Source organism: Balaenoptera acutorostrata, chromosome 8 (genome assembly GCF_949987535.1).
Source record: "Balaenoptera acutorostrata chromosome 8, mBalAcu1.1, whole genome shotgun sequence".
NCBI classification, from domain to species: domain Eukaryota; kingdom Metazoa; phylum Chordata; class Mammalia; order Artiodactyla; family Balaenopteridae; genus Balaenoptera; species Balaenoptera acutorostrata.
Window position 1 is genome coordinate 38,353,427 of NC_080071.1, and position 22,650 is coordinate 38,376,076.

A 22,650-nucleotide genomic window follows, 5' to 3' on the forward strand; every position below is an offset into this window, starting at 1 on the left:
TTTGTGGCTTGACCAGTAATAACTGAAATTATGTAAATGAATGCAAGTATACAGGGCAATGTTTTCCAAACTACATTCTGTAGAACCCTGGGTTCCTGAAGATGTTAATGAGTGTACTACAGTGAGAATAATAACTCTGTTGACTTTTTAATCTAAGCTGCATTATATGTAATAAAAACACCAAATGCTGTCCACAGTCATTGCTATTATGCAATAATGTGCCTGTGTGGAATTTGTGCTATACTGGGAATGCCAGAAACTGACATGGAGAGGCCACCAGATGTGTGAATGAGAGGGAAGCACAGACATCATTTACCATCATGAATATATCTCATCTGTAATGACTGCTGGTCTGCGTCTGATAAATTCAACATATATTTGTGAGGTTATTCAGCCCTTATTGCATATTAAACGTTACTGGTACATAAACGCATTCCCTATGGATCTCTGGCTGAAGACGGAAGCGTTAATAAAAAGCAGAGTCTTGAATTTCTCAGATGATGGCTAAGTCAAAGAAGGAAAAAGACTGAGGACTTCAAAAGAAGATGAAGCCTTTATTTTCTCAAACAAACAAAGGAACAACAAAAAAGTCCACGTTTTATTTTCTCTTTGCTGTATTCTACCCGTGAGAAGTGAAATTTTACATTGTGCTGCAATGAAAGCAAAATACAGGAAGAAACATAACAGTGCACCTGATATGAGGTTTCAACTTAATGAAGTCACTTGTCAGCTTATAAAAGGGTGTGATTCAATGCTGATGATTTCTTGCAGTGATTAATCAAGCTGTCGATTCATTCTGCGCTGCCTGTGTACCACAGGTTTTGTTTATGTCTCTTCTGTGATGAAACAATGTGGAAAACGCTGACCTAGCGTGTGGTGGGAAGAAGAGCTGTACAGGACCCTGGGGACAAGCCAGGGAGGGAACCTGCGAAAGAAATGCTGGGGTAGGGGGAGGCTGAGGAGGGGTAACCGAGAACTAAGGAAGGAACCAGCTTTATCAACAAGTGTCAAAAACCTTTAAGTGGGTCTCAGGATGGGCAAGAGTTCAGCAAGGAGAGACTGGAAGGGTGAGGAAGAAGGCACCCATGGAGGAGGAAACAGCAGGAACAAAGGACATGAAGCAGCAGAGTACAGGGGTGTGTTCTTGGAACACTGATTAACCGCCTTGGAACACGGGACGCATACTGTAGGGGAATAAGACTGAACAGGAGGTCAGGGCCCAAAGGTGGAGGCTTTGACCACGGAGCTGAGACCTACGTTATAGGCAATGGGGAGCGATGTAAGAGTATTGAGCAGGGAAGTGACAGGACTCGAGCTGTGACCTTAGGAAACTTAATCCAGGGAAAATGAGCAAGAAGAACTGGCTAAGAGAGGCTGAAGGTGGGGAGAGGTCCTGGCAGACCAGTTAAGTTGTGCAGTGGGAGGTGACGACGCTGGCCACTCAGGAGCTACTGCAGACGATTCCACAGGGCTTGGTGGACAGGCAGCAGTGGCGTCCATTTTGCTGCTGTATGCCTGTGGCACTATTGGCAGAAGGGAGTTGTTTAGAGGACTGGGGAGATGAGGGAAGATAACAGACATCCTGTGAGCCTGGAACATGTTATTCATTGTTGAAAATCCAGGACCAGAGCCCATATCAAGTCTTCAAGACTGAAAGTACTGATACAGAGTTGGGGCTATCTTCAGGGAATATAAAATGGATGAGATCACTCAGGGAGAGAATATATAGGTATATCTGTAGGCGAAGGAAGGAGAAGAAAGGCAGTAATAAAGAGGGAGGGGATAAAGAGGAGAAAGAAAAAAGGGAAAACAAATTAATCATCACCCACGGTGAGCCAAGGGAAGCTGGATGCTTACCTAACTAGTTTGTTTTGTCCTCACATAAATCCTATGAGTACAATTCTCTACATTTTACAGATCAGAAAACTGAGGCTCAGAGATGCTAAATGACTTTCCCAAGTGGAAATAGGATTTTCAGCTAAAGTGTGACTCCAAAGGCCCAGATTATTCTGTTTACCCTGTTGCCTCTGTGGGAAGAAGTCAATGGGTGGGAATAGAGCAAGAAGAGTAGGTTTTCACTAAAAAGAAGGGAGGCCAGTCAACATTACAGAGGGTTTCAGGGAGAGGCTGCAGGTAACAAACACTTCAGCCTCAGGCTGCAGTCAAGGAAGAAGGAGGAAAAAACACTGGATTTGACAATCCAGAGCTTTAGGTCCCTACTTACAGAATCCCCAAAGATGATGATGGAAACACTTACTGAGCAGGGGCTCCTGAAAGACTCCTTCTAGATTTAGAGCTGCTCAGAATCTGGCTTAGTGCAGGCTGCACATGTACTGAAATCACTCCAAACTGTAGACAATGCAAAAGCATCAGCCCTGGGCACAGGCACTGCTAAGGTGGTTTCTAGAAAGTTTAAGCTATGGTCTCTGCCCTCGGGACCTTGCCACTTAGTCGGGGAGGTGAGAAATAAACACGCTGACATTAAACAATGCACTATTTAAATACCCAGTTCAAATTTCAAATGAAAAATTTGTCACATGGCTGTGTTGACTAGTTGCCAAGCCAATTGTGCCAATCATGAATGAGGAAGAAGTATAGGAAGGGAGAAACAACTTCAGGTGGGGCTAAGGCTTCAGGTGAGGCTAAGGCTTCAGAGAGGAGATGAGATTTGAACTGACCTAAAGCTGCAACAGTGCAAACAGATTTTCTGAAAACCACCCCTCCATTTTCTTCAGTTTAATCTTGCCTAGGTACATAAATTAAGGCCCAGGGGGACAGGATGGTTAGAGAGACAGTCAGGAAGGTTATTAGTCAGTCTAAGTATTTATATCACATTCTGGCCTTTGTACCATTCAACCTTCCATGATTCTGGAATGCAGAATCATGACACTGAGTTAGAGCTTTCAAAACCTTGCTTCTTTTCTTTAAAAAAAAAAAAAGTAATTTTGTTTTATGATTAAGACTATGGGTTTTAGAGTCAGACACACTGACTTAACTTGCCTCTCTTGCCACTTCCAAGCAAAGTACTCTCAGACAAGTAACTTACATGTCATCTGTAAAATGGGTATAATACTACTACTTAGTTATTGTGCAGATTAAGGTTATAATTTATGAAAGTACTTATCATATTATCTAGCCCATAGCAAACATTTTTTTTAAAGTATCAACTTTTTAACAACTTCTAAAGTAAATTCTGCATGTGACAGTACCCCTTTGGACATTTCAGCAATGTGGTGTTGTGGGTTTAATCACAAAGGAAAAGGCCCAAATTATTTCTACTTCCTGAGGGACACAATCTAGCTTAAAGGATCAGTTCTTTCATAAAGGTCCTATAGGTCAACTCCTCTTGATTTATGAGGGCCCTTTTATTCTGTGTGGTTTACTCCCTTTGACTGACTGCTGTTGGAATAGAACATGGTAAGATCATGGACACAGCCATGTATATTATGCAGGTTCTGCCCTGTACAGGGGTGCCCTGTCAAAGGAATGAATGGGGCTGAAATCTAGCCTAGTTGCGCACATTGGTTTAGAGCTGCATCCATCTAGAGGGAGTACCTTTTTTCTAATTCTCACAGAGACACTGTAAGGGCTGAAAATGGCTCTGCTTCAATCTTTTCTTCAACACACATGACGAATGGACGTCAATATCAAACTGAATGCCTTTAGTGACAGGGAACTCATTACCTACAAAAATATTCCATGCCATTTTGTGGCAGCTCAATCTACTTTCCAATAATCACCATCTTTTGCTCCCTGTCCCGTGGTTTGCAGCCACTGAGCATGGATCTCATTAACGACAGCCCTGGAAATATTCGACAATAATTAACATGTTCTCTATAATCCCCCACCTGAGATCATTCTTTTTAACTTATCTCCAATTCCTTCAGCTACTCCCCTTGTGGCATAGCTTCCTTATTCTCATCCCCCCAGTCCTAGATGCGTCTGAGATGGTTAATAGCCCTCTTGCGTATGAAAGCCAGTCTGGAACAGTCTTGGCCATGGGGTCTGAGCAGCATAGAGGTGGGATGACCACCTCCTTCATTCTGGATCCTGTTCCCACCAATGAGGCTCAGGAATAATAGTTCCTAATAGCTCTTTTTTTAAATAGGTTTTTGAAAGCTTAAATTAATATCCCAAATTGAATTAACCAACTTTCTAGAGCCCCCAAAATATGACCAGAGATATCAAAGGTCAATAAATTCAACACTAAGGTTTTCAATTTGAGCCATAATCAATCTAGGAAGAGTCACTGCAGTTTGGAAACACATCAATAATTTGATTACTCCACAGCCTGTGAGTGCAGATGAGATCATGTCAGCTCAGTGGATCTTAGCTGCCATGTGCATAACTGCAAAATAACCAGTTAGGTTATTTTAACTGTTTAAAAAGTAGACCTCCTTAAGATCAAGATTAGTCTAAAATAACAAGCAAATTGTAAAGTAATCCTTCAGCTTGTATTTTACTAGAACCAGGTGCATATGAAGGTGTGGGTTTTTAAGTGAGTTTCCTGTAAAGAGCTACAGTTTGATTCCTTTTCCTCAGTGGTATCATGCTTCCAAGTGTGAGACTCATACTGACTTCAAAGAGAACTTCATGAGCTTAAATATATTGACTGTGGAGGGATAAAAGAGAATTGCCCTATTACAGAAAACACATAATTCCTGAAATGTGGCCGTCCCTGAAATGAGGGCCAGTGAGATAGATATAAACCTCGGGGTCCACAAGGTGCACAGCAGCATAGGAGAGAAATCGATACAAGTTAAACAAAACCAGACAAAATAAAATACCCCCGGGACCAGGAACTTTGCCATCTTCAATTGTCTGAAAAACCTACCTTAGCTAAAGGTTCAAACACAGAAAATAGTATGAAAATAAACTTAAGACTATTTTTTAGAATTAATTCTCAAAACAAGTCTCTAAATTAGAAGACAAAGTATCTGAAGAAAATAATATTAATCATTAGACTGTGTCTGTATTGACGGTTTTCTTCTCAACACTAGAGTTCACTCTAGTTTTCACTAGAGACTCCCAAGACTTCACTTTTTCAAGAATGACCATTGGTTGGGCCCCTACAAAATGCTGGAAAGTAGTGGGTGAATCTTGCATGAAGCAATCAAAAAGGGTCTTTTCCTTTTTGCTGAAAGGAGTTGGTCAGCTCAGCCCTGACCATCCTTATATATATGTATATATGTAAGGAAAGAGGTATAGGCAGGAGCAAAAGGGGTCCCCACCTTCAGGGAGCTCACAAACAATGACAATGGATTGTGACGTCCTAAGGAAGGATGTACAAGACATTACGGGAACAGAGAGAAGAAGGGTCAGTTCTGTTTGGGCTGGGAATGGTATTTGGGAACTACTTCGCAAAGGAAGTTGGTATAAGCTGATTTTTGTAGGATAAGTAAGAACTCATCAGGCAGAGAAAGAAGGTAAAAACAATTCGGACAAAACCACAGCAAGAGTAAAGCTTTAGAAGTGTGAGGTTTTCTGTGTTGATATGACGAATAGCAGAGCTAAAACTTAGGCTAAATGGTAGAAGTGATGAATAAGGCTACAATGGAAGAGGTCAACCTGTATATTGTGTTGCTCCATGCACAAACACAACCACATTTATACTACTGATGATTCCTGCACGGGTATCAGGAGCCCACTGAGTCCTGAGTTCCCTACATATGCATCCAAGCCCTTTCTGGACACTTCCTCCTGGTTACCCACAGGCACCTCAAATTTAACATTTTCAAGACTGAACTAACACACTCTCCTTGATGTGCTAACAATCATTAATAAAAACTGTGACCATGAACTAAAAATAGATCATTGGGTAAGGAACAGAAGTTTCAACATAGACACAATCTATTTTCTCATTTTCAGGGAATGATTGATTGTCAATTAACCTTGATAGTGTGAATATTATCCAGTGGGGGTAGGATTCAGAGAGGCGAAGAGTCAGGAACTCCAAGAACTCTTTAGGACAGATATTTCTTTTTCATGCTTTGTAAACAAAAATTGGTTTTTTTATCTACATGCTGTGCCTGGTACTATTTTCCATCTTGCTTCATTGACTAGAGGTCAGTCTGAACTTTGGTTCACAAAGAGATATTCCCCGCCTTACTTCTTCTCAAGTAAGCCTGCCTATCCCTGGGTACTTTCTGAAGCTTCGAGCTGTGCAACATTATTTGAAGTTGTCTTTCAATGAGGAGATTAAGGAACTAAGTCAATATCAGTGGGACTTAAAGCTAGGACCCCAGCAGGAGAATCTCAAACACCTAGGTCTAGGATATTAATAATTTCCTACTGGCTTCAGTATATCTTTGAAGGTTACCAAATAAGTCTTTCAGACATAAAGGGTAATGGGAGAGAATGTACTTAGCAAGTAGAACCAGCCTGTCAGTTCTTATACTGTGGTGGGAGAGGAAGATGCTCTAAGTTGCAGACCTTCCTGAATTTTATCATGACCTGGACCTGTTAATGGACTTGCCTTTAAGGTCTTGACTGAGGACACTTCATCACACACGTATTTCTCTCATTTCAAGCATTGTGTTATCAGAAATGAAGACATGGAAACCAAATAATACATTTTCTATCCTTCATTTCCTCAAGCTGTACAATTAGAGTGATGAGATTTATCACCACAAGGAGTTGGTGTCACTTTGGGAAGTGTCTTGTGCCTCTCAGATGGGTGTCAGATGGCATTACTGTGAGTGGTTGGTGTCTACAATTTAGCATCATGTGGTGACAACTTCTTGGTTTCATAGCTGAGCAAAGCTGGGTTTTGGGGGTTTTTTGTTTTTGTTTTCTTTGTATCTTGGCCCAACATTTCCTTGCTGTGAAACTACAGATAAAATTTTAACTCTGATTGTTAGTTTCCATAATAGAAAATAGGGGAAATATAGCCCATTTTACAGGGCTGTTTTGAGGATACAATAATATAATGTTGAAGAATGCATGACACATAGAAAGTTCTCAATAAGTATCAGTTCCTTGTAGGCCAAAGATTTTCCTTTTATTAAAAACACTAGGTGAGACATGCTCTGTTTAACTGCTTATCTCCCGGGGGAGGAGAGATGTTACTGTTTTTGGCTGTGGCATCGTTGTCAGATTTGAAGAAAAAATGTGCTATGATAATAAAGGACAGAGTTAAAATTCTCTCCTTCTAGATGTGTCAAGTAGCCCTACCACACCTCTCTTTGGGGCTGCTGTGGTCACCTCCACCCATCTGCTCTGGATTGAGGGCATACCTTCCCACAGGTCCTGGGCATATGTCTACACAGTAAGAAAGAAGTAGACTCAATGTGTTAAAATATTAACTAAGGCATGTTAAATGAGAGACCTACAAAAATGAGAGAGCCAAGCATAAAAACCAATCGTTAAGAATTCTGAGTTGCCATGATTCTGTTTACTGTGTGCCATCAATCTAAGGGACAGCTGACCTACATAGCTACTTTATTATGTTCGATCTCAGTATTTATTCATGTGCCTTGTTGTTCATGGGATATTTGTATAGCTTTAATTCTCCTCTGTGACAGTTTTACTAGAGTGACAAGCCCACTGGCCTGAAATAAATAGGGGTAATGAGAGGGTTTGTCTTTCATTTGAGTCTTCATGTTCAAATGTAGGAAAAAGAAATTAAATGTATTTAAGAGGTGAAAGTTAGATGCTTGGGAAATATGTCTACTTGAGTTTCCTAAGATTTTGGAAGATACAAAACTTTGTCACAAATATTTCCTCTCCTTCATTGATGTTTAGTTCTTAAAATTAGCATCATGCAAACAGGGTGTAGACACATACATTACTAGTGCCATGGAGGGTATTTATAAAATAGGGTTATTTGGGGGATTGGGGGCCATATAAGCCCAAAAATATCAAAGTGATACTATCCCTGCTCAGGTCAGTGTGTAAACACTCCATCCTAATGACACTCTGTATATTTTTAGGGAAAGGAGCTAGGAAATATCTAGGTGACTATGTAACAGTGGAGCTTCCTGATAAAGAAGAGGCCTTGGTACCAGAGCTTAGTCTCTGGTACCAATCTGTCTTCCATTAAACTAATTCAGACCTGCTGAAATACCGCCTTGCTAAACAACTGAAAGGGAGTTGGGCCATCTGGATCTTTCATTCTTCAATTAACAACATTAAATATTGGCATAATAAGCTTCTGCAGCCCTGAATTTGCCACAATAGACAGTCAAAAAGAATGTCTTAAGGTTCTTGTTTAAAGGAAGTTACACAACAAAAGAAATCTTACGTTCCAAGATGACTGGTCATGGTGGTGACAGTGCTGTTTTCATGTTTAATGTTTTAAAGGTTTTCTTCATTTCCTTGAAATCAGAATAAATAACACGTTTTTATTTCTACAAAAACTCCTATCACATGCTTCCTAGCAGAGGTACAGTCAAAGAAAGAAGATCCATGAAGAAGAAAGTAGAAGAAAGAAAATGTATTCATGACATACTGTGGGAGTATTCTGTCCTACATCAGTGTGTAAGTTTGTCTAACACTCCCTATTACTCTAGGTAATAGAGAAATTTAAAAGAAGGTAAGAAGAGGACAGACCTTCCAAACTGGCAGAGTAAAGCCCACTAAAAATTTGTTCCTCCATAAAAGCATGAGAATACTAGCAAAAATTGTCAAAAACAACTTTTTGAAAACCCTGGAAATTAAAGAGAGGCTTACAAAAATCCAAGGAGTTTTTATTCAAGAAAAACAGTTCAATTTCTGTAAGGACAGTATGTTGTGTGGCATTTTTTTTTTTTTTTAATTTATTGCTAGTTGGGTCTTCGTTTCTGTGCGAGGGCTTTCTCCAGTTGCGGCAAGTGGGGGCCACTCTTCATCGCGGTGTGCGGGCCTCTCACTATCGTGGCCTCTCTTGTTGCAGAGCACAGGCTCCAGACGCGCAGGCTCAGCAATTGTGGCTCACGGGCCTAGTCGCTCTGCGGCATGTGGGATCTTCCCAGACCAGGGCTCGAACCTGTGTCCCCTGCATTGGCAGGCAGATTCTCAACCACTGCGCCACCAGGGAAGCCCCTGTGTAGCATTTTAACTTACCTTATTCTCATCTCCCTCTCCCTAGCTCTGGGGTAGTGGTGAACACCAACAGATTCATAATCACGCTAGCTGTGAAAACCAGCAGCCAAGCAGCCACTGGCAGAAGAAGAATGGGCTTGGAGCTCCCCCAAATCCCATCCCCAAAGAACTGTCATTATTTGACATGTTTGGCAGTTCCACGGAAACCTCCACTCATAGAGCTTTCCATTATTTAACCTGACTTGGAGCTTGCTCACTAAGAACAGCCTTTATCCCCAGGTATCTGTAGAAAAAAAAAACAAAAACAAAAAACCAGCAGCAATTGTTTAACATCACAACTGCCTTAGGCAGAGAAACAGTTACAGCTAACAAGAAACTGACCAGAAAACTTAAAAGGAGAAGTGCAGGGATAAGATATTCCTGGGGAGGTTTGAAAAGTTCTGACATATTCCTGGAAATCTAGAGTTGTATTTATGCCCAGGAAAGACCTGAGAAGGCCCTAATCTCCCACCTCTGGTTGACCTTGAAGTTCTGTGAAAGCAGAAAGTGAAAGCTAAGTAAACTTCCTGTCAGAGAATTGAAAGTATCCCCCACATGAACACAGATCCCCTCAGAAAGGCTGGAAGACTTATTGGTTCAAGTTTTTTGTTTGTTTGTTTTTAAGAAAATCTCTGTCCAGTTATTAGCTGGCAAACTAAGCTAACTACGTAGAGAATTCAGTTGCCACACACAACAAAGATAGTTCATGAAAGTCACTAAACAACAAACAACAGAAACAACAACAGAAACAAATAGAAAGAACAACAAACCCTGGATGGAGTGAGTGAGGAGCAGATTTTATTTCCAGAGTTTCCACATTATATTATTTAATTTATTCAGTTTTCAACCAAAACAGAGAGAGAGAGAGAGAGAGACAAAGAAATAGGAAACTATACAGGAAAAAGCAGATGGAAACTGTCTCTGAGTAAGCCCAGATGTTGGACGTACTAGACAAAGACTTTAAATGAGCTAATATAAATATGTTCAAAATACTAAAGGGAACCATACTCCCTTCCCCACAAAAAACTAAAGGAGAATATGAGAACAATGTCTCACCAAATATAGAATATCAATAAAGTGATGGAAATTATAAAAAAGAACCAAATAGAAATTCTGGAATTGAAAAGAATAATAACTGAAATGAAAAATTCACTAAGAGGGCTCAACAGCAGTTTTCAGAAGCCAGAAGGCAAAATCACTGAACTTGAAAATAGGTTAATTGAAGATAGAGACTATCTGGTCTGAGGAACAAAAAGAAGAAAAGAATGAAGGAAAATAAGAGTCTCAGAGATATGTGAGACTTATTAAGCATATAAACATATCCATAATGGGAGTCTCAGAAAGAGAGGAGACAAAGAAAAGGAGCAGAAAGAATATTTGAAGAAATATGGAAGAAAACTTCACATATTTGATTAAAATAAACATTAATCTATACATTCAAGAAGCTCAACAAAATCCAAGTATGATAAACTCAAAGTGATCCACACCTAGACACATCATTAACAAACTGTTGAAAGCCAATGACAAGGAGAGAAGCTTGAAAACAGCAAGAGACATGACTCATCACATACAAATGATCCTCAGTAAGATCAATAGCTCCATGATCAGAAACCATGGAAGCCAGAAGGCAGTTGAATGACATATTCAAAGTGATCAAAGAAAAAGACTGTCAACCAAGAACTATATATCCAGCAAAATTATACTTCAAAAATAAAGGAGAGGGCTTCCCTGGTGGCGCAGTGGTTGAGAATCTGCCTGCTAATGCAGGGGACACGGGTTCGAGCCCTGGTCTGGGAAGATCCCACATGCCACGGAGCAGCTGGGCCCGTGAGCCACAATTGCTGAGCCTGCGCGTCTGGAGCCTGTGCCCCGCGACGGGAGGGGCCGCGATAGAGAAAGGCCCGCGCACCGCGATGAAGAGCGGTCCCCGCACCGCGATGAAGAGTGGCCCCCGCTTGCCGCAACTGGAGAAAGCCCTCGCACGAACCGAAGACCCAACACAGCCAAAAATAAATAAATAAATAAATAAATAAATAAATAAGAAAATCCTTTAAAAAAAAAAAATAAAGGAGAGGTTAAGACATCCTCAGATAAACAAAAACTGAGAAAATTCATTGCCAGTAGACCTGCCCTATGAGAAATACTAAAGGTAGCCCTTCAGGCTGAAATAAAAGAACACTAGAGAGTAATCTGAGTCCACATGAAGAAATACAGAGCACTGATAAAGCTTACCCTATAATAAATACAAAAGACAGTATAAATGTATTTTTTGTTTGTAATCCTTTTTTCTCTCCTATCTCACTTAATTGCAAAATGAAACAACTGTAAAACTTCATTAAAGGGTTATAATGTAAAAAAATATAATTTTTAAGACAATAATAACACAAATGGAGGGAGAACTATATAGGAGCAAAGTTTTGTGTACTATAGAAATTAAATTGGTATTAATCCAAATTAGATTGTTATAAGTTAAGACGTTAATTGTAATCCACAGGGCAATCACTAAGAAAAGCATTGAAAAAAAATAGTAAAAGAAATGGCAAGATAATTTAAATGGCACATTAAAAAATACCTATTTACCACAAAAGAAGGCAGAAATGGAGAAACAGAGGGACAAAAAGACATGACATATAGAAAACAAATAACAAAAAAGGTAGATGCAAATCTTACTTTATAAGTAATTACTTTAAAGATAAATGAATTAAACTCTCCAAACAAAAGGCAGAGATTAGCAGAACAGATAAAAATAACATGATCCAACTATATGCTGTCTACAAGAGACACTTTAGGTTCAAAGACACAAAGAGGTTAAAAGCAAAAAGATAGAGGGAAGACAGCAGAAGCAAGAAGAACTACAATCCTGCAGCCTGTGGAACAAAAACCACATTCTCAGAAAGAGAGACAAGATGAAAAGGCAGAGGGCTATGTACCAGATGAAGGAACAAGATAAAACCCCAGAAAAACAACTAAATGAAGTGGAGATAGGCAACCTTCCAGAAAAAGAATTCAGAATAATGACAGTTAAGATGATCCAGGACCTTGGAAAAAGAATGGAGGCAAAGAACGAGAAGATGCAAGAAATGTTTAACAAAGATCTAGAAGAATTAAAGAACAAACAGAGATGAACAATACAATAACTGAAATGAAAACTACACTAGAAGGAATCAATAGCAGAATAACTGAGGCAGAAGAATGGATAAGTGACCTGGAAGACAGAACGGTGGAATTCACAGCTGCAGAACAGAATAAAGAAAAAAGAAAGAAAAGAAATGAAGACAGCCTAAGAGACCTCTGGGACAACATTAAACGCAACAACATTCACATTATAGGGGTCCCAGAAGGAGAAGAGAAAGAGAAAGGACCCGAGAAAACATTTGAAGAGATTATAGGCGAAAACTTCCCTAACATGGGAAAGGAAATAGCCACCCAACTCCAGGAAGTGCAGAGAGTCCCATACAGGATAAACCCAAGGAGAAACACGGCGAGACACAGAGTAATCAAGTTGGTAAAAATTAAAGATGAAGAAAAATTATTGAAAGCAGCAAGGGAAAAACGACAAATAACATACAAGGGAACTCCCATAAGGTTAACAGCTGATTTCTCAGCACAAACTCTACAAGCCAGAAGGGAGTGGCATGATATACTTAAAGTGATGAAAGGGAAGAACCTACAACCAAGATTGCTCTACCCAGCAAGGATCTCATTCAGATTCGATGGAGAAATCAAAAGCTTTACAGACTAGCAAAAGCTAAGAGAATTCAGCACCACCAAACCAGCTCTACAACAAATGCTAAAGGAACTTCTCTAAGTGGGAAACACGAGAGAAGAAAAGGACCTACAAACACAAACCCAAAACAATTAAGAAAATGGTCATAGGAACATACATATCGATAATTACGTTAAACATGAATGGATTAAATGCTCCAACCAAAAGACACAGACTGGCTGAACAGATACAAAAACAAGACCCATATAGATGCTGTCTACAAGAGACCCATTTCAGACCTAGGGACACATTCAGACTGAAAGTGAGGGGATGCAAAAAGATATTCCATGCAAATGGAAATCAAAAGAAAGCTGGAGTAGCAATTCTCATATCAGACAAAATAGACTTTAAAATAAAGAATGTGACAAGAGACAAGGAAGGACACTACATAATGATCAAGGGATCAATACAAGAAGAAGATATAACAATTATAAATATATATGCACCCAACATAAGAGCACCTCAATATACAAGGCAACTGCTAACAGCTATAAAAGAGGAATTCGACAGTAACACAATAATAGTGGGGACTTTAACACCTCACTTACACCAATGGACAGATCATCCAAAATGAAAATAAATAAGGAAACAGAAGCTTTAAATGACACAATAGACCAGATAGATTGAATTGATATTTATAGGACATTCCATCCAAAAACAGCAGATTACACTTTCTTCTCAAGTGCGCATGGAACATTCTCCAGGATAGATCACATCTTGGGTCACAAATCAAGCCTCAGTAAATTTAAGAAAATTGAAATCATATCAAGCATCTTTTCTGACCACAATGCTATGAGATTAGAAATGAATTACAGGGAAAAAAACATAAAAAACACAAACACATGGAGGCTAAACAATACGTTACTAAATAACCAAGAGATCACTGAAGAAATTAAAGAGGAAATAAAAAAGTACCTAGAGACAAATGACAATGAAACACGACGATCCTAAACCTATGGGATGCAGCAAAAGCAGTTCTAAGAGGGAAGTGTATAGCTATACAAGCCCACCTCAAGAAACAAGAAAAATCTCAAATAAACAATCTAACCTTACACCTAAAGGAACTAGAGAAAGAAGAACAAACAAAACCCAAAGTTAGCAGAAGGAAAGAACAAACAACCCAATCCAAAAATGGGCAGAAGACCTAAATAGACATTTCTCCAGAGAAGACATACAGATGGCCAAGAAGCACATGAAAAGATGCTCAACATCACTAATTATTAGAGAAATGCAAATTAAAACTACAATGAGGTATCACCTCACACCAGTTAGAATGGGCATCATCAGAAAATCTACAAACAACAAATGCTGGAGAGGGTGTAGCGAAAAGGGAACCCCCTTGCACTGTTGGTGGGAATGTAAATTGACACAGCCACTATGGAGAAGAGTATGGAGGTTCCTTAAAAAACTAAAAATAGAATTACCATATGATCCAGCAACCCCACTACTGGGCATATACCCAGAGAGAACCATAATTCAAAAAGACACATGCACCCAAATGTTCATTGCAACACTATTTACAATAGCCAGGTCATGAAAGCAACCTAAGTGTCCATCGACAGATGAATGGATAAAGAAGTTGTGGCACATATATACAATGGAATATTACTCAGCCATAAAAAGGAATGAAATTGGGTCATTTGTTGAGACGTGGATGGATCTAGAGACTGTCATACAGAGTGAAGTAAGTCAGAAAGAGAAAAATAAATGTATATTAACGCATATATGTGCAACCTAGAAAAATGGTACAGATGAACTGGTTTGCAGGGCAGAAATTGAGACACAGATGTAGAGAACAAACGTATGGACACCAAGCGGGGAAAGCTGCGGGGGGTGGTGGTGGTGGTGGTGTGATGAATTGGACGATTGGGATTGACATGTATACACTGATGTGTATAAAATTGATGACTAATAAGAACTTGCTGTATAAAAATAAATAAATAAATAAATAAATAAGCAAAATGATTTAAAAATACATACCGTGCCAACAGCAACCAAAAGAGAGTTTCAGTGGCTATATTAATATTAGACAAAATAGACTTTAAGAAAAAAATAGTTGATAAAGAAGGGTATTTTAAATGGTAAAAGGAATGAACCATCAAAAAAAAAAAATAACAGTTATAAACATATGGCACTTAACCACAGAGCCCCAAAATGTGTGAAGCAAAAACTTAGAACTGAAGGGAGAATAGATAATTCAACAATAGTGGTTGGAATCTTCAACACTGTACTTTCAATAACAGATAGAGCAACTAGGCAGAAGAATAACAAGGAAGTAGAAGACTTGAACAACACTATGAACCGACTAGACCTAACAGACATCTACTGAGCACTCTAACCAACAGTAGCAGAATAGACATTCTTCTCAAGCACAGATGAAGCATTCTTAGGATAGACCTTAAAACAAGCCACAATAAATTTTAAAAGATTGATATCATAAAAAGTATTTTCCAATCACAATGAAGTGAAATTAGAAATGAATAACAAAAGAAATTTGGGAAGTTCATAAATATTTAGAAATAGAACAACATACTACTAAAGAATCAATGATAAAATATCTTTATATGAAAAAAAAGGGAATCAATGAGTCAAAGAAGAAATCACAGGGAAATAAGAAAATATTTTGAGATGAATGAAAACAAAAGACAGCATACCAAAACACACTGGATGCTGCTAAAACAGTGCATAGGAGACAATTTACAGCTATAAATGCCTACATTAAAAAAAGAAAAAGGATTTCAAATCAGTAACTTCACCTTCTACCTGAGACACTAGAAAAAGAAGAGCACACTAAACCTACATACAGCAAGCAGATGGAAGGACATAATAAAGATTAGAGGAGGAATAAACAGACTGAGAAGAGAAAAACAATAGAGAAAATCAACAAAAACAAAAGTTGGTTATCTGAAAAGATGAATAAAATTGATAAACCTTTGGCTAAGGTTACCAAGAAAAAAAAAGAGAGAAGACTGAAGTAACTAAGATCAGGAATGAAAGAGTGTTACTACCAACTTTACAGAAATAAGATGGTAAGGGAATACTATGAATAATTGTATAACAAATTCAATAACCTAGATGAAATGGACAAATTTCTAGAAAGACACAAACTACTGAAATGGACTCAAGAAGAATTAGAAGATCTAATAAAACTATAACAAGTAAAGAGGCTGAATTAATAAAAATTTAAAATATATAATTTCTACAAAGAAAAGCTCAGGACTAGATGGCCTCACTATTGAATTCCACCAGTGCTTCAAGAAGAATTTTTCTGTAAACACCAATCCTTCATTTCAACAGCATAGTCGAGAACACTTCCCAACTCATTCTATGAGGACAGTATTACCCTGATACCAAAACCAGATATCACAAGAAAACTAAATTACAGACCAATCTCCCTTATGAAAATATACACAGAAATTCTCAACAAAATACTAATGAACCTAATCCAGCAACATATAAAAACGATTATACACCATGACCAAGTGGGGTTTATCCCAAGAATGCAAGATTGGTTTAACATTCAAAAAATCAATCAATGCAATACACCATATTAATAGAACAAAGCACAAAAAAATCACGTAGTCATCTCAATAGACACAGAAAAAGCATTTGTCAAAATCCAACACTCTTTCATGACAAAAAAAATCTCAACAAACTAGGAATAGAAGGAAGCCTACTCCAAAATAATTAAAGCAATATTAAAAAAGAACAAAGCTGGAATAAAAGTAAGTTGTAGCTTATTTCAAAGCTACAGTAATAAAGACAGTATGATACTGGCATAAGGATAGACATATGGATCAATGAAATAGAATTGAGAGTACAGAAATAGACTCATACATCTATGGTCAGTTGATTTCCCACAAGGGTGCCAAGACAATTCAATGGGGAAAGAATAGTCTTTCAATAAATGCTGCTGAGGTAACTGGATATACACATGCAGAAGAATGAAACTGAACACCTCTCTCACATGATATACAAAAAGTAAGCTGAACATGGATCAAAGACCTACATGTAAGAGCTAAAACCATCCCACTCTTAGAAGAAAGGCAAAAATCTTTATGACTTTGGATTAAGCACTGGTTTCTTAGATATGACATCAAAAGCACAAGTGACAAGAGAAAAAATATATACATTTGACTTCATCAAAATTAAAATCTTGTATTTGAAAGGACACTATCAAGAAAGTGAGAAGACAACTTATAGAGAAAAATATATGTAAATCATAAATGTTATAAGGGACTTATATCCAGAAAATACAAAGGACTTTTACAACTCAACAATAAAAAGACTATTAACATAACCAATGAATGGCAAAGGATTTAAATTCATATTTCTCAAACAAGATATACAAATGGCCAATATGGACATGAAAACATGTTCAAAATTGTTAGCTATTAAGGAAATCAAAACCACAATGAGATACCACTTCATACTCACTAGAATGGCTATAATTTTGTAAATAAATAAATAAAGTTGATGAGGATCTGGAGAAATTGGAACCCTCATACTTTGCTGATGGGCATATAAAATTGTGCAGCCATTGTAGTAAACAGTCTGGCAGTTGCTCTAAAAGTTAAACATACAGTTAACATATGACCCAGCAATTCCACTCCTAGGTCTATACCCAAAAGAATTGAAAATGTATGTCCACTCAAAAACTTGTACATGATTGTTCATAGTAGCATTATTCTTACTAGCCCAAAAGTGGAAACAGCATCATCAACTGATGATGAATGGATAAACAAAGTGTGGTCTATTCATACAAAGGACTATTAATCAGCCATAAAAAGGAATGAAGGAATAAAGTCCATGCTACAACATGGATAAATCATGAAAATATGCTAGGTGAAAGAAGCTAAATGCAAAAGGCCACATACTGTAAGATTCTATTTATATGAAATGTCCAAAATAGGCAAACTGATAGAAATAGAAAGTAGATTAGTAATTGCCAAAACCTGGAAGGAGGAGGGAGTAGGGAGTGACTACTAATGGGTACAGAGTTTCTTTTTGGGGTGATAAAAATGTTCCAGAAACATACAGTGTATGGTTGCACAATCTTGTGAATATACTAAATATACTAAAACCCACTTAATTGTACATTTTTAAAGGATGATTTTGTTGTACGTAAATTATATCTCAATTAAAATTTTTAAAAATAAGAATAATTAGGACAAAGATGATAATTAAGCTGCCAAGTGAGAATTTGAAAAAAATTTTTGGATAGTTAATTAAAGCAAGTAATATGAGCGTCCCACTAGTGCAGTTGCTGAGGGAGATGCCCCATTCATACTCCCCTTTAAAAGAACCTGCAACAGAGAGCACAGCAGATTGAATGTCTCCATCTCCCGACCTTTGGATCCAGGCTTCCTCTGGGGCAGTTGTCTGCCAATGACTGAGCATGGCAAGGGTAGGAACTGAGCCATTCCTGGGGATGAGATTCCTCCCATGGGCAACTTCTGCTTAGAACCCCCCATTGGCCTGGCAGAGATTTTCTCCAAACTGTGCTGCAATCTATCACTCCTCCTGTTCACTCCTTCTTTCCTCTCTCCCTTCTCAGAGCAGGGTAGTGAAAGGCTCTCCCTGCCTACTCCTTGTCCCACCCTTTACCCTTCACAGCTGTTTCCCCTGAAAAATCTTTTGCTCATTTAATCTTGGCATATGCTTCTTGGCGGGCAGGAACTGACTCACTAAGGTATATATAAGAATGACTCTAGCACAAGACTTGAAGAATGTGGCTGAAAAGTCCTGGTAGGACTGAATGTGTCTGCTCTCTAGCAAAAAAGAGTGTGGGGACATCATTACTCCTTGCACCCCCAGGATTCCAAAATCAGATTTTGTAACACATTTCATTCACTTGTACTAAACAGCTGTATAAAGAACTTACACAAACAAATTCTCCCCAAGGTGTCTTATTTGAAGAACAATATGTATTTGAGTGAAGGAGTTCTGAAATGTTTGGGAAAAATCAGTTTCACACAACTACTATATTTTAAAATAACCAATATAGGCATTGATTGAGGCCACACACACTGAAAGTGTAAATCAGATGTGGCTTAAAAGTCTAAAGTTTTGTTGTGGATCACAACAAAATAGTGAATCATGAAATCAATTTTGTGGGTCAAGACAGCAAGTGGGTTTTTTGTTTAAGAATAGAATAAATCAGAAGATACATACATAGTAAAGGTAAGTATAGTTTCATGAAACTTGTTTTAGATGTATGTGTGTGTGTGTGTGTATTTGTGTACATGTTTATACACATTAACTAGGTTTGGATATAAAATGTATTTTTGTTGTAGGTTGCAATCAAAAAAGGTTGAAAGTTACAATCTAAGGGATACACAGTGAAGCTGGCAAGGTTAGGATTCATGGTAAAGATATTTAGCAACATTCTCCAAGGTAGGAACAGAATTTCTAATTCCCCAGAGCCTCATGAAGGGGGTATGCTTTTGAGTGGTAATGTCCAAGCAAGGGTGAGTCACATCACACTTTCTGGAAGCATGAGCCCAAAATCAAATTCATAACCTGGATAAGAGCTGGAGATTACCTCGCCTGGGCCAGGTACATCTCGGAGTTATAAAATGTACAATATGACTGCCAGGTACAATCACAGTAAATATGATAAACAAAATCTCACTCATCATACTTAGTCTCTCCAGGCTAACACAGCCTATCCCAAGTCTATTCCTGAAAATATCATTGCTGCTGGCCCAAGACAAAGAACATCTCTAGAAGACTTGTTTACAGACTCTTGACCCAACGCTAGAGCTAATCCTGTAGTTTTGTCTCATTACAGTCACATCTCATGGAAGTCAGTCCCCGCCTCCACACACACCTAAAAAGGCCAGATTTGGGCCATGGAGGCTGGAAGCCTAAAGGAAAGAGTTACAGAGAAGTGAGGAATGCTGGAAAGAGTAATTTGTTTGCAAAACTAGATTCCACACAGAATTGAGAAGGAAAAGAAAAAAATCAATAAGGCATTGAAACATGAATTTCAGTATTCTGACCCCCAAAATGCAACAAAGAAACCTAACGTTGAGAAGAATCATGGGGCTATCTAATCTTAAAGATGAAAGAAACCCTAAAGGTCTCCGAGATGCTTCTCAAATTTGAGATATATGTACCCTCAGGGATAGATGTAGATGAGCTAAGGGATAGAAAACACAAGAAAAACAACGTGTGGAAGGGTCATATTATTTCATTGAATCTACAGTACCATGGATTGTAAAATGCACTGTTATTTTTGAACCACTGAAAGAAGAGAAAAAATGCTGCAATGAGTCAATGTGTTCTTTTCACTTAAAATATTTTAATCTTATTTTAGAGATCTTTTGGATTAGATATAAATTTTATCATATACCATTCTTGAAGGATAATTTTAACTATACAAGTTGATTATATATAAAAGGAAAAATTATGGGCAAAATAAATTGACTAAGACATTCTAAAATTTCTTCAAATTCAGTGTCACTCTTCTGAATCACTTTTCAATATAGACTTTGACGTTCACAGATATGAGCCTTTGAGTCATCAGGATGCAGCCTTTTTTAGAGGAGTGCTCTGCTATCATCTCCAGGACTCTCTTCCAAGCTGCCACCCCCTCCTGCAAGTCTTGATGCTGTCATTCTACTGAACTTAGTAAGAGGTGTCATTGGCGGGTTTTTAGACAACAACCAGATTCACATTCCTTCCTCAAGTATTCCTTAGTTGGTTTGTTGACAGAAATTTTAAGGGGCTGCTGTTGTCCAGTCACACAACCAGCAATTCTTTTACTGTGCAGATACATGTCTGAAAACTGTATCAAGACCTAACATAACTTGGAAGGTTACGTAGGGTTCCTGGTCATCTGTTCCACATGGCCGTACATCGCTCATTCATCAGTTCAACTGTCATCCGTCTGTGGGAGTGTGTGTGTGTGCACACACACAGTAACATCACTGAGTTCAATCTCATTCTCATATGAGATTGGGTTTAAACTCATACACTAATACTGCATTCATTTCCTATTTCTGCATAACAAACTACCACAAAATTATCATCTTAAAACCACACCCTTTTATTATCACACAGTTCCGGAGACCAGAAGTTTATTATGGCATTTGTCAGATGGATTTACTGCTTAGGACCTCAAAAGACCAAAATCATGGTGTTGATAGAACTGCATTCCCTTCTGGAGGTTCTGGGGAAAAATCAAGCTCATTCAGGTTGTTGGAAGAATTCAATTCATTATAGTTGTAGCATGGAAGTCCTGGTTTCCTTGACACATGTCCCTCTGAATATTTAAGCCAGCAATATGTGTTGAATCCTGTTCATGCTTCAAATCTCTCTGACTTCCCCCTTCTGTTGTATCTCTCTAACTTCCTATTTGGTCCTCAACTGGGAGAAAGCTCTGTATTCAAGGACTTGTGATTACATTGGGCCCACCTAGTTAATCCCAGAATAATCTCCCTATTTTAACATCAACTGATTAACCACCTTAATTACATCTGCAAAGTCTCTTTGGCCATGTAACGTAATGTATTCACGAGTATGACAACAGAGGGTGAAGGTAATGGGGGCCCAAATTCTGTCTACCACCTTTAGTTTGACTTTGTCATTTAAAATTGAATATGGTGGCAAGTTTTAACCATCTGATGTTATGCATGGCCTCATGTTGAAATGCTACACTTTGTCATCTATGCTCTTGAGGATGATCAATTTAGCACACTTGGCATTGACAGGCATGTCAGAAGACACTGGAATTTTCTCAGCATTTCTTATATGACTAAATTCAGTTTCCTTTTTTCCTCAATTGAATCCCTTGTCACTGGAATTTAAGCAGCTTCCAAAACATTGGAAGTTTTTGACAAATTAATATTCTATACTTTAATAACAGTTCTGCATCATGCATGAATTTGGTTACACTGGCCTCTTATTGTTTTGAAATTTCATTTGTTGTGAGTACTTTGTCAATTTTTCCTGTCTTTGGTGGCATCACCTGGCATGTAGTAAATGATCCTTTAGCATGTATTTTAGTAACAAAATATAGCACAGCTTCGCCTCCTTGTGAGTTTCTTCCTTGGTTGTAGCTTTGCAAGAACATATAGACATGTGGCCAGGTTTCTAACAATAAACCTTGTCATCACTAGTATCAAATTTACATTTCACTTCTTGTTTCCATGTTTTTCTGCAAAATGATACTTTTCATTTCAATGCTAAATCATAGTATAATCTTGTTGAAGACATTAAATAGCATCTAACTCAACTAAGGCCATGGTCTTAATAGAATGAGCATTAGATGGCTAAGACAATTGCTTCCAGACATAAGCCTGCAGGAGCAGAGGTAGTACTGCCAGAAGTGCTGCAAATGTGTGCAAGTTACTTACCTCTCTGAGCCTCAGGATCCTCATTTGTAAAATAAGGACAATAACATGTAACTTATTGGGCATTTGTGAGACTAAGACAACATAAATGTGATGGATACTAGACTTTCAGTGGCAGTTAATTCTCTTTGCCTAATTAAAGTAGATATCACTATAATGCACAATAGTGGATGCACAGAATCACAGCTTCCTGGAACTTTGTTGCTGGAAGAGACATTTAGTAGACATTATCTATTTTATCTTCCTCATATTTTTTTTGATTTGAATTTTATTGTATTTATTTATTTTTTATACTGCAGGTTCTTATTAGTTATCTATTTTATACATATTAGTGTATACATGTCAATCCCAATCTCCCAGTTCATCCCACCCTCCCTCACCCCTGGCTTTCCCCGCTTGGGGTCCAAACGCTTGTTCTCTATATCTGTGTCTCTATTTCTGCCTTGCAAACAGGTTTATCTGTAC

At 38.2% G+C, this 22,650-nt stretch overlaps 1 protein-coding gene across 1 annotated transcript in view; it reads right to left on the reverse strand.

The window, feature by feature from the left end:
* Positions 1-22,650, reverse strand: part of PDE11A (phosphodiesterase 11A) — a 447,087-nt gene that overhangs the window by 219,607 nt on the left and 204,830 nt on the right. The gene's annotated exons all lie outside the window — the stretch shown is intronic.